The sequence below is a fragment of the Heloderma suspectum genome, chromosome 1, assembly GCF_057233095.1.
Source record: "Heloderma suspectum isolate Gila_16-S chromosome 1, 16-S_ref, whole genome shotgun sequence".
Lineage (NCBI taxonomy): Eukaryota > Metazoa > Chordata > Lepidosauria > Squamata > Helodermatidae > Heloderma > Heloderma suspectum.
Genome location: NC_139458.1, coordinates 416,553,471 through 416,567,090, shown reverse-complemented (window position 1 = coordinate 416,567,090; position 13,620 = coordinate 416,553,471).

Sequence of the window (13,620 nt, the reverse complement as noted above, 5' to 3'; positions counted from 1 at the left end):
TTGAAGGCGCGGGGAGAAATAAGTTTAACTTCTTTTGAATGGGGCTTACAGATACGTAACTGTATGCTAGGCTGAAGTCAATTAAAGTAAATTGATGAGCACAGGGTACTTATTGTCTCTCTGTGGAACTTGTTCTTGTACTTTTAGCTAAGTACTGTTGAAGGGCAGGGAAAGGTGTTCTCTGCTTTTGTGAGATTGGTAATATTTATGCCTGTGAATCCCTGAGGGTGAATGTAAATCTAAGAGGAATGCAAGATGTGTCATCCCAATTCATCAAGGCAAGGGACTAAACTACAGTACACCTTTTAAAAAAAAGGAATAATAAATCTAATCATGTACAATCTAATCTGTTGTTCTATATATATTCTGCTGCCTCTTTTATTTTTGTTATGGTCCATCGGGTAGCAAAGGCATCCAAAAATAAATGTTTTAAAAGAGCTATTTGGTTTGATTTATGGACTGGATCCATATTTTGAGCTGTAGGACTTAATTGGAAATATTTGTATGTTTTATGTTTTGCATTTGAAGGGGGGGGGGCTTGCACTGAATGATTATTAACAAAACACAATGGCAATTTGTAACTCCTGGTGGAGACTTTTCAAATTAGCTTGATACTGAAGCTCAGAATAATCCACAGCCATTTACCAAAATCAGTTGGCACAATCCTGCAGTATAAGTCAGATGCACTAAAATTCCATTAAAAATAGAATTTAAGCATATGGCTAGGCTCTTGAACTGACTAATGTCAATGAGACTTAGGCATGCCTGACTTCTCCAGGGTTTTCTGTGTACCTAGTGTAGGATTGCCAGCTTTCAAACCCAGAGATCATAAAATTATGCATGGTGTGAAGAACGTGGATGGAAATAAAATTTCCCCATTCTCTTAATACTAGAACTCAGTCAAGGAAACTGGTTGGCAGTAGATTCAAGACAGACAAAAGCAAGTACTTCCTCACAGAACACATAGTCCCATTTGTGGAACTCATGGCCATGTACATGCATGTGTAAATGTATACTCAACTGACACATATTTTTTTTCAGATCTTGGGTCCATAGCAAGGGTCTCCAACCCCTTTGGGCTCATGGACACATTTGAAAAACTGAGAAACTGTCATGGGCACCAACACTAGATGGCTGCCATGGGGGACTGACTAGTCACAAAGGACAAATAACTTTTCCAAGAAAGAGAATGTAAGGCATAAATGTGTTGTTGTTGTTTATTCACTTAGTCACTTCCGACTCTTCGTGACTTCATGGACCAGCCCACACCAGAGCTTCCTGTCGGCTGTCGCCACCCCCAGCTCCCCCAAGTCAAGTCTGTCACCTCCAGAATATCATCCATCCATCTCGCCCTTGGTCAGCCCCTCTTCCTTTTGCCTTCCACTTTCCCTAGCATCAGCATCTTCTCCAGGGTATCCTGTCTTCTCATTATGTGGCCAAACTACTTCAGTTTTGCCTTTGATATCCTTCCCTCAAGTGAGCAGTCTGGCTTTATTTCCTGAAGTATGGACTGGTTTGATCTTCTTGCAGTCCAAGGCACTCTCAGAATTTTCCTCCAACATCACAGTTCAAAAGCATCTATCTTCCTTCGCTCAGCCTTCCTTATGGTCCAGCTCTCTCAGCCATAGGTTACTATAGGGAATACCATTGCTTTAACTATGTGGACCTTTGTTGTCAGTGTGATGTCTCTGCTCTTCACTATTTTATCAAGATTTGCTGTCCTCCCAAGAAGTAAACGTCTTCTGATTTCCTGGCTGCAGTCAGCATCTGCAGTAATCTTTGCACCTAGAAATACAAAGTCTGTCACTGCTTCTACGTTTTCTCCCTCTACTTGCCAGTTATCAATCAAGCTGGTTGCCATAATCTTGTTTTTTTTTTTTGAGGTTTAACTACAACCCACTTTCTTCTTTCACCTTCGTCATGAGGTTCTTCAGCTCCTCCTCGCTTTCAGCCATCAAAGTTGTATCCTCTGCATAGCTGAGATTGTTAATGTTTCTTCCAGCGATTTTAACTCCAGCCTTGGCTTCATCAAGCCCAGCATGTCGCATGATGTGTTCTGCGTACAGGTTGAATAGGTAGGGTGAGAGTATACAACCCTGCCGTACTCCTTTCCCAATCTTAAACCAGTCCGTTATTCCGTGGTCTGTTCTTACCATTGCTACTTGGTCGGTATACAGATTTCTCAGGAGGTAGACAAGATGATTTGGTATCCCCTTACCACCAAAAACTTGCCACAATTTGTTATGATCCACACAGTCAAAGGCTTTAGAATAGTCAATAAAACAGAAATGGATGTTTTTCTGAAACTCCCTGGCTTTCTCCATTATGCAGCGGATATTGGCAATTTGGTCTCTAGTTCCTCTGCCTTTTCTAAACCCAGCTTGTACATCTGGCAATTCTCGTTCCATGAATTGCTGGAGTCTACCTTGCAAGATCTTGAGCATTACCTTACTGGCATGTGAAATAAATGCCACTGTTCGATAGTTTGAACATTCTTTAGTATTTCCCTTTTTTGGTTGATTTTTTCGAATCTGATGGCCATTCTTGTGTTTTCCAAATTTGCTGGCATATGGCATGCATCACCTTGACAGCATCATCTTGCAAGATTTTAAACAGTTCAGCTGGGATACCGTCGTCTCCTGCTGCCTTGTTATTAGCAATGCTTCTTAAGGCCCATTCAACCTCACTGTTCAGGATGTCTGGCTCTAACTCATTGACTATACTGTCAAATCTGTCCCTGATATTATTATCCTTCCTATACAGATCTTCCGTATATTCTTGCCACCTTTTCTTGATCTCTTCTGCTTCTGTTAGGTCCTTGCCATCTTTGTTTTTGATCATACCCATTTTTGCCTGGAATTTACCTCCAATGTTTCTAATTTTCTGGAAGAGGTCTCTTGTCCTTCCTAGTCTATTATCTTCTTCCACTTCTGCACATTGCTTGTTTAAAAATAATTCCTTATCTCTTCTGGCTAACCTCTGGAATTTTGCATTTAATTGGGCATATCTCCCCCTTGCCTTTTGCTTTCCTTCTTCCTTGGGCTACTTCCAGTGTCTCAGCAGACAGCCATCTTGCCTTCTTGGTTTTCTTTTTCTTTGGGACGTTTTTTGTTGCCACCTCCTGAACAATGTTGTGAACTTCTGTCCATAGTTCTTCCGGGACCCTATCTACTAAATCTAGTCCCTTAAATCTATTCTTCACCTCCACTGCATATTCATTAGGAATATTAGTGAGCTCATATCTAACTGCTCTGTGGGTCTTCCCTATTCTCTTTAGTCTGATTCTAAATTGTGCAATAAGAAGTTCATGATCTGAACTACAATCAGCTCCAGGTCTTGTTTTTACTGACTGTATAGATGTCCGCCACCTTTGGCTACAAAGGATGAAATCAATCTGATTTCAGTGTTGACCATCTGGTGAAGTCCATGTATAAAGTTGTCTTTTAGGTTGTTGGAAGAGAGTGTTTGTTATGCACAGTGAGTTGTCTTGACAAATTTCTATCAGGCTATGTCCCGTTTCATTTTGTTCTCCCACACCATGCTTGCCTGTAATTCCAGGTGTCGTTTGACTATCCACCTTAGCATTCCAGTCTCCTGTAATGAAAATAACATCTATTTTTGGCGTATTATCCAGTAGGTTCTGCAGATCCTCATAGAAATGATCTACTTCTGCTTCTTCAGCATCTATGGTTGGGGCGTATATTTGGATCACTGTGATGTTCAATGGCTTACCCTGAATTCAAATTGAGATCATTCTATTGTTTTTTGGATTGTATCCAAGCACTGCTTTAGCCACTTTATTATTATGAAGTCTACTCCATTTCTTCTGTGGTCCTCTTGTCCACAGTAGTAGATCTGGTGGTCATCTGATGTGAAATGGCCCATTCCAGTCCATTTCAGTCCACTGACACCCAAAATATCTATATTTAATCTTGACATCTCCCCAATAACCACATCCAATTTGCCCTGGCTCATAGATCTTACATTCCAGGTTTCTATGGTGTGTTGGTCTTTAGAACATCAGATTCGTCATTCACCACCAGCACTGTTGGCTGCTAGTCATCCTTTTGGCTTTGAGCTAGCTGCGTCATCACATCTGGGGCTAGTTGAACTTATCCTCTTTTCCTCCCCAGTAGCATTTTGACCATCTTCCGACCTGGGAGTCCCATCTTCTGATGGTATACTGACATATCTCTGGTTGTACTGATCGATTTAGTTTTCATGGCAAGAATACTGGGGTGGGTTGCCGTTTCCTTTCCCAGGGATCATATTTAGTCTGACCTCTCTGCCATGACCTTCCCATCTTGGGTGTCCCTTCATGGTTTAGCTCATGGCGTCATTGAGGTGCTCAAGCTCCAGCACCACGACAAGGTAATGATCTCCTTTGCTGGAGAAGGCATAAGTAAGTTTGCCCAAATGGCAAACCACACATTTGCCCCCACAAAGCACAAAGTACCCATTTTACTGGGTGGTGGCAGGGGACACACACACACAAAACTGGTGATGCTCTGAGAACCCCTCCCTCCCTCAAAACTAAGCAGACAAAACTATCTTTCTAAACCAAATAGTCAGGTAAAAATCATGAAATTACCTGAAATCATGAACAAAGAGAACTTGAAGCCAACCCACTCATCAACCCAACACAGAACCTCAGACTTCCTTCCTACTTGCTTGCTACAGAACAACTTAGCAACTAAGAAAAGGATGCTGGGAGAAACAGTTTTATCTGACTCAATCCCTCCCCCAAAGCACAGTGATTAGAAAGTCCCTTGTAAAACATGCTCTATGATTAGAAGGTGGACCTGTCAATCACTCAACCACACTCCAACTCTCCCACCTTTCCCCCACCTTCTGTGTTTATAGAGAAACTAAGCATAAGAAGACACTTTTTTTGGTAGACAGGTAGACTGTTTGCCTTTCCGAAACTGAAATTGCAGATTAAGCTTTGTGCAGGGTCCAGCACTGCTCTTGGGGGTGAGGTGGCCATTTAGCCTCTGTCTCAGAGATGAAGTTCCCCTCCTCTTGTGGGGTGGACTCACAGCCCAAGCTCCTCCTAGTCTTCTGGCATGGGCTCCGCCTCCTCAATGCTTTGTATCTGGGAGTTCTAGTGCCTCCCCTGAAGAGACCTCCTCACTGAAGAGAGAACAGAGTCTGTGAGAGTCAAGAGAGGGGTTTAGAACAGCAATTTTTTAAAAAAATCTCTTTTGGTCTTAGGAACTAATCAGAGTCAGTTTTCTTCTTTCTAGGAGCTGACCTGGGTACTGTAGATTCTGCCTCTGACCTTATGCCTATTCTGTGCTTCCTGTTGCTTGTATGTATGTATTTCCATGTTCAACCCATATATCAAGGGGTTCCATGCCTACGACCTCCTGCTTTCTTGTAGGTGAGCCTTGCCTGACTTGTGGGTTCTGATACATTAGACTGCACAAAAATGTAGGGTAAGCTCAGGGCCATTCCAGATAAGGAGCGACTTTGGAAAATGTATTCTCTGGGATGTTGTACAGCACTAGAACGACAAGCCCAGCTGCATTCTGTTCTAAAGTGGGATGCACTGCCTGGATGTTGCTAGCTCCCAAAGATGGCATCATTAATAGACAGCACAAATCATCAGGAATCCCTGCAATCAAAACTGTGACACTGTAATCACTGCCACAACAATGCAATATTTTATTATCCATAACTTTTGGAGGACTGTGAGGAGACCATCCTTGACAGAAGAAATAAATTCCCTTCCTTGGACAGACCTGTGACACATTTACAATGGGCTGTTCTCTTCCATTTGGTGCTAATGAAAGCATTACATTAATCTGTTAGACCAGGGTTCTCAAACTGGAGACACTGTCCAGGCCAAGAAGGACATCTCACAACTGAAGCAGACAGCCTTTTGCCAAAGCCATGGCTGGTGAATACCGTGACTGCAGTTTAGAAAGGAGAGAGTAATTTTATAACACTATGTATGCTCTTTCAATACTCAGCCATCCAACAGAGGCACTCACTACCTTGAAAGCCTGAAGCTAAGGTGGAAGAAGGGGCCACTCAGAGGCTCTGAGCCAAGGACTGGCCCCTTTATGAAGCTGATGGGTGGAGCCTGGGCTTTATCAGGCCTATCCCAGTACTTAAGGTCTCAGCTGAGCCTGAGTCCTGTTGGATTAGTGCTCCTGGAGCTATCCTAGTCCTGCAGACCTACCTTTAACCTAGTTCTCTCTGATGTAGTATTGGGTAGAATCCAACATAAGTCCTACTTAAAGTAGGCTTATTGACATGAATGGGACTTAAGTTAGTCATGACTAAGTAAAGTTCCATTCATTTCAATGGGTCTACTCTAAGAAGGACTTATGTTGGATTTTACCCATTGAGTCTGGGTAACTACAGCCAGGTATGGTTCGTATCACTGTATGGTCGTTTATACAGAAAGTTTCCACCTCATTGAAAATTAGATGTCAGGAAGGTGGACTCCAGCTAGCCTTCTCTGACATGCTGGTTTTGTTTGTACAGTGGAGCATTCAGTCATGCAAATGCCACCTGCAGTCTTAAGACTCACAGCCAGACACAGATTAACCACCACGTGAAAACTACATAACATGTAAGAAGAACCCTGCTGGGTTGAACCAAAGGTCTATTCAAGTCCAGCATTCTCTTCCCACAGTTGGCCAAACAGATGCCTATGGGAAGCCCACAAGCAGGACATGAGCATTATATCACCCTCTCACTTGTGTTCTCCAGCAACTGGTATTCAGAAGCATATTGTCTCTGACACTGGAGGTAACAGGGCTAGTATCAAGGGTAGGCATGGATGGGCCCTTGCCAAGTGCAGAGCCTCCTGGAGTTGCTCATCTTCTTCACCATTGCAGCCTGCTTGTTCACTTGCCTCTTGCTTTGGGCCAGACAACAGTGGTGATGAGAAGGAGAAGCAGTAGATGCCACTGCCTACTTGTTCATTGGCTGTCTGCCTGTTGAGTGTACAAGTGGAAGGAATGAGGAGAAAGAGGATGAGGAGAAATAGCAGCTGGTGATGGTGGTTATGAGAAGGTAGACTCACAGAGGGAGAGGGCCAATTGAGGGTCTCTTGCCCAAGGGCCCTCAAAAACCTGGAGCTGGTACTGGGAGGAAATATATAGTCATCATGACTAGTAGGCATTGATAGCCTTGTCCTCCATGAAGGTGAAAGCTAGGTCCTAATGGTTTTGGCTCCAGAGGGGTGCAGGAGGAAGGCCTCTGGCTTCTTGGCATCTGCTTCTAATGCTTGCTGATTGCCTTTTAATACCTTCTCCCTGCTTCCTTCTGCTCCTAGCGCATTGCACCAAGTCTCACCCAGCACTTCTGCAGCCCTCAGCCATACTAGTACAGATAATATATAGTTTTTTTGGTTTGCTATGCCATCGACTGTCTGACTTCATATCAAAAGCACAGAATAGAAACATTTCCCCTGATATTATGCTAAAGGAGCCTTTGCTGCAGCCTGCATTTTCAGCCAGTGTTTATCTTATTTTAAGTATTCTTCTCTGAATAAATTTACATAAAATTCCAGAAATTTAAAAAACCAGTCCACATGTCTCAGAATCTGTGCAACTCTGGAAAAGCTGGTCTGCTGTGGAATCCACAGTTTGGATTAACAGAAATCCGAATTCATGTGATGCCATTGTGGATTTCTCCGACATCCCTAATTCTCACTTTTGTTGTACAAGCCCAATGAAACATGAACTGGAATTATTGGACTGACAAATAAATCCTACCATGAACTTCCCAAAGTCCCTTATCTTTAGCTGCTCCATCCATTTCACAATGTATAATTATCGCTGTAATGATCTTGTTATGGTTTCCAGCCATGATTGTGTGATGGATGCTATTTTTTCGTGAACTACATCCCAATTCCCAAAGTCTTTCCCTTGCCATTTGTTAATACATCTGGGTTTAAAAATAAATAAATACATCTTGATCTTGATTGATAACCAGTCAAACTTTATGAACACGCCTTTCTCCTTCTGTTCTAACAGCTTCTCATATTGAACCTCCAACTTTAAATGACCAATGTACTTCATAGCTTCGCACTTGAAAAAGAGCTGAAATTAAGTGCCTGCTCAAATGATAAACTTTGGTTTTCTCCTTCAGTCTGTCTGTTAAGTCCTGCACCCCAGTTTTATTGAGGTGTGAAAATTCAACAACTCCAACTTCATGTAAAATATAGCCTTCCACATGCACACGCGTACCTATAAAAGCATGGGCTGTGGGCAGCCTAGCTAATCTTGGAGCAATAACAGGGTTTTTTAAAAATGTTTTCTCAGAAAACTGAAGGGCTTTAGTTCTTGGCAACATGATGTCAACACACTGTCAGTTACCTCCTGTAGTATGTAATTAGAGCAAGTACTAAATTATTTTGATCTTCTGGCTATGGGCTGCCTGATGAGGAAGAGAGGCCAAGTTTTTTAAAAATGTAAAAACAATGGTCATATTCTGAAACTTATGATCAGTGCCTTGCCATGTAATTCATTATCATTGTAACGCATTCTCCACTTTTTCAAGTGGCAAGAATTTCCAGTGGGAGCTTTCATTGCCTTTGGATGAGGGAGTATCTAAAGTTCCTTTGGAACAGGGAAACTTAAAGTATCTTTGTGATATTTGCTTGAATTACAAATATTTATTTATTATTTATTTAGAGCATGTTTACCCCACTCTTTAGATGAAAAAGGTTCCCAGAGTGGCTTACAAAGGTAGACTTTGTTACTACTACTACTACTACTAGTAGTAGTAGTAGTGGTAGTAGTATTAGTAGTAGTAACAAAGATGATCAGGGGACTGGAAACAAAGCCCTATGAAGAGAGACTGAAAGAACTGGGCATGTTTAGCCTTGAGAAGAGAAGACTGAGGGGAGATATGATAGCACTCTTCAAGTACTTGAAAGGTTGTCACAGAGCAGAAGGCCAGGATCTCTTCTCGATCCTCCCAGAGGGCAGGACACGGAATAACGGGCTCAAGTTACAGGAAGCCAGATTCCTGCTGAACATCAGGAAAAGCTGGCTGTTAGAGCAATACGACTGTCAGGGTGGACGCTGAGCCCATAGAATCCCAGAGTAGTTCTGATTCGGAGGAACAGCAGTCACTCCTGGGAGAGGAGCACGCCCCTTTTTCCCAGGGCCCGCAGCTGACAGAGATTCCTCCCACCAACATTCCTAGATTAGAAAGCAGTCCAGGGAGTGACCCAGCACCGATAGCAGACTGGTTGGATGCGCGGCACAGACGCAGAGAGCTGCGCCAAATGGAGAGCGCGGAAAGGAGGCGTAGCACCCGGTTGGTGCTCAAAGAACGGTTGCGCCCAGAGGATCCAAGGGAAAAGGGGAGGGATTCTCCCTAGTCCTTATATTCAGGGGTCTGCCAGTAATTGCCTTTCAAACTGGGACCAACTGTTCCAACTTAGGGCATAGGGATGCTGCTGCTCAGATCTAGTTGCTACCTGTAGAGTTGTAAGTTATAAAAGAAGAATAAAGCTTTGAAAAGAATCCCTTTGTCTGGACTTGGCTACTGGATTAGACTGAGAGAGCCCTCCAAGGAGCCCTTGACAACGACAATGGAACCCATGACCCAGGGAGGTAATGGGCTCTCCCACACTGGAGGCGTTCAAGACGAGGCTGGACAGCCATCTGTCAGGGATGCTCTGACTAGGATTCCTGCATTGAGCAGGGGGTTGGACTCGATGGCCTTGTAGGCCCCTTCCAACCCTACTATTCTATGATTCTATGATTCTATGATTCTACTATTAAGACAGTCCCTGGCCTCAGGCTTACAATCTAAAAGACACGACACAAAAGGAAAAGGGATTGGGAGGGAGGAGGGAAAGAAGGCAAGTGCATCGCTGAGCAGCAATGTGTTGGGCCAGCTTGGTCCCCCCCCCCCCCGTCATGATGTTCTTCCTGGGAGGCCGGAGGTGCAGCCTCCCAGCAGCCCTTGGTTCTCTGGCTGATGGATATGCAGCCAGAGCATAAGTGGAGCCAAAGAGGCACAACTGTAACACTTGTAGGAGCTGCCAGAGCTAGAACCCATGGCTAGGGATGTTGGAGAAATCTGCAATGGAATCAAATGAGTTCAGATTTCTGTGCATCTGGCTAGGGATGTACGAAAGTAACCTACCTTTTTGCGGAATCTTTCGCGGTGGGGGGAGGTGCTCTGTCCCTCCCCCCGGAATCCTCGACAGGGGGGAGGCGATCCCCTCCTCCCCCCCGGAATCCTCGATGGCTGGCTCCACTCTGCGGCCAGGCCGCAGAGCAGCCAGCCAGGGCCGTCCGCAGCTGGATTTCTGGCTGCGAATGGCTTGGTGCAGAAGCAAATGGCGGCTGCCATAGCGGCCGCCGTTTGTGTCCAGCCAGACAGTCATGACAGGCTACGTAAGAATTTACGTAGCCTATCACGGCTAACCTCAAAACAACAACAACAACAACAACGCAGCGTACACATATGGCGGCGGCTACGGCAGCTGCCATTTGCATTCCCTATTTTTTGCTGATTTATCTTACGTAAATATTTACATAAGATAAAACGGTGAAAAAAAGGGGAACGCAATTAGCGTCCACTACGCTATTTGTGTTCCCCTTTTTTTTCGCTGTTTTATCTTATGTAAATATTTGTTGTTGTTCAGTCGTTCAGTCGTGTCCGACTCTTCATGACCCCATGGACCATAGCACGCCAGGCCCTCCTGTCCTGCGCTCTTTCCTGGAGTGTGCTCAAGTTCATATTCATTGCATCGGTAATGCTCTCTAGCCATCTCATCCTCTGCTGTCCCCTTCTCCTTTTGCCTTCAGTCTTTCCCAGCATCAGGGTCTTTTCCAGAGAGTTTTCTCTTCGCATTAGGTGGCCAAAATATTGGAGCTTCAGCTTCAGTATCTGTCCTTCCAATGAGCACTCAGGGTTGATTTCCTTTAGGATTGACTGATTTGACCTCCTTGCAGTCCAGGGGACTCGTAAGAGTCTTCTCCAGCACCACAGTTCGAAAGCATCAATTCTGCGTCGCTCAGCCTTCCTAAGATAAATCGGCGAAAAATAGGAAACGCAAATGGCGGCTGCTGTAGGCGCCGCCATTTGCGTACGCTGCGTTGTTGTTGTGTTTTTTTGAAGTTAGCCGTGATAGGCTACGTAAATTCTTACGTAGCCTATCATGGTCCAAGGATGGCAATGGCGGCGGCAGCAGCCCTGCCGCGGCCAGCCAGGAGACCAGCCGCTGGAGCCGGAACCGCCACCGGAACTGCCGCCGCATCAGCCCTAGGTAAGTGCTGTCCTGGGAGGATTCCGTGGGGGGGGGCAGGGGGGCAGGATGCCATTCTGCCACGGATTCCGGGGGAATCACTGGAATCCGTGGCGGAATTCTCCACCATCCCTACATCTGGCCCATGGATTCTACAGTGGACCAGCTTTTCCCAGGTCACAAGGATTCTGAAGACTTGCAGACCAGTGGAATTTTATGCAAATTTAGTCATAGAAAAATATGTAAAATAAAAAACCCCAGCCTCTAATGTGCATTTCCACCATATGCTAAAGTATGAAAATGCACATGGGGGGGGGGGGATTTGCACATTTTCAAAAGTGCAGATTTGCACAAATTCAGAAATTGAAAAAATCAGACTCTGTCAATGAGCAGACTTAGGAACAAAAGCCCCCTGACAATTTCTGTGGCGCCCCCAACTTGGCTTGTGTTTGTGAACCGAATCTGAGGGTTTCTTCCTGAAATCTGGGCACTTTCAAGGTTCTAAAAAACATAAATAGAAATTTGTGCAAATTGCAGCTGCCATTTGCATATTTGCACAAATTCCAGTCATAAATGGCATACTTTACAAAAATTGCAGTCGCAATTTGCACAAATTGCACAAGTTATGCAATTTAATGCCGCATGGCTGAACTCTGGGCCTGAGCTGATGAAAGTTCAGCAAACTCCAACCCCACCCCCCGATGGATTCCTCCAACAGCTCTACCATGGTCAACAGTCTGAGGTGAGCCAGGAGTTTGGAACCAGAATTCTTGGGACAATTTGCAAGTCAGGACTAAAGGACAAACAAGGAGTCAGGGTCAGGAAGCAAGCGAGAAGAATAGCCAAGAATACTGGAATATGCCTCAGCAAGCCCCTGTTACTCAAGCATGGTTCAACTGGAGTAGGAAGCACCCTTATACCCCTTTCTGTCTAGGAGGATCCAAAGCCTGAGTGGGTGGAGTCTGCCCAAGGCCTGAGAGTACTTCACTGAAAGCTATCACCTGCAGTTCAGTGGTTTACCACATGGGGCAGGTGCACACAGATCCAGAAGCCCCTGATAGCTAGCTAGCTAGCTAGCTAGCTATCTATCTGTCTATCTATCTATCTATCTATCTATCTATCTATCTATCTATCTATCTATCCCATGTGATGAGCCACCAGGGCTCCTTAGTGTATCTCCTTGGGCAGTGATGGTTCCCCAAATACCAGAGTGGCTGTGGATACCCAGGCTGGTCATTGGCTTTCCTCAACAGGAAGAACTATAAAGACTTTGTGTTCTGGCTGAGACTTTGTCCAGGCACTGATGTTCCTCACTGGCTGTTGGCTTGTTCTGTGGTTTGCTGTCTTTGACGCCTGGCTCCTGTCTTTGACTCTTGGCTCCTGTGTCTCCCGCAGAGACAAACTGGGCAATCTCCCATGCCAGGCTGCACCCCCAGTTCCAGTTCACCCCAGCTAGAATTTCTGATCTCTCTCTCTCTCACTGGGCCAAAACAGACAATACTTTAAATCTCTGTCTAGCAGCGCATCTTTGTCTGTTTTTCTCTAGAGTTGGTGCGGGGGCCCCAATTTAGGCCAGGACCCTAGCATGGGGGTAAAGGTTAATTTCCCCCTACCTCCATGCTACTCGACCTTGGGGGAGCTGGGGCTGGCAACGGCCGACAGGAAGCTCTGGCGTGGGCTGGTCCATGAAGTCACGAAGAGTCGGAAGCGACTGACCGAATAAACAACAACAACAAACCTCCATGCTAGGATTCCAGTCAAGAAAGATCAGCCTCCTCCTGTGCCTACTCTAGAGTAAAAATGAAAAAAGTAGTTGCACATTTAAAATGTCTATTTTGGCTTCCTGCCTCCTCCACTTGAAATCTGGGAAACTTGTTTCTCAGACTTAATCTGACTTGGCAGGTTAATTGCCCAACCAAGGGGGTGCCCACAGGCAATAAAGGAGCATCAACATTCTTTGGTCAATGGCTCTGCCTGTATCAGGTGTCACTTTAGGCAAAGGCATTGTGAGAGACCTACTGTAAGCAGGCAGCAAACTCAGATCTTTCTGTCATTCTTTTTTTTAAAAACACACACATTTAGCATAGCTACAGAACAAAATTAAGGTATACATTCAGTCACAAGATAAAGACAGAAGGATTCCAAAGTTCTTAATACAAAAGCCTGTGAAATACAAAAGCCTGTGAAATACAAAAGCCTGTGAAATACAAAAGCCTGTGAAATATAATACAGTGTTGTATAAACATAACTGCCCAATCTTCCTGCTTAAAAAAATGATTATTCCAGAGCAAGTAAAAAATGAGTTATTTATCAAAGAAATCAGTTAGTGTGTCTAGATCTTTCCTACTATGTACAATGTCAGCTTTTTTGTCCACATGAGCAATTACTAA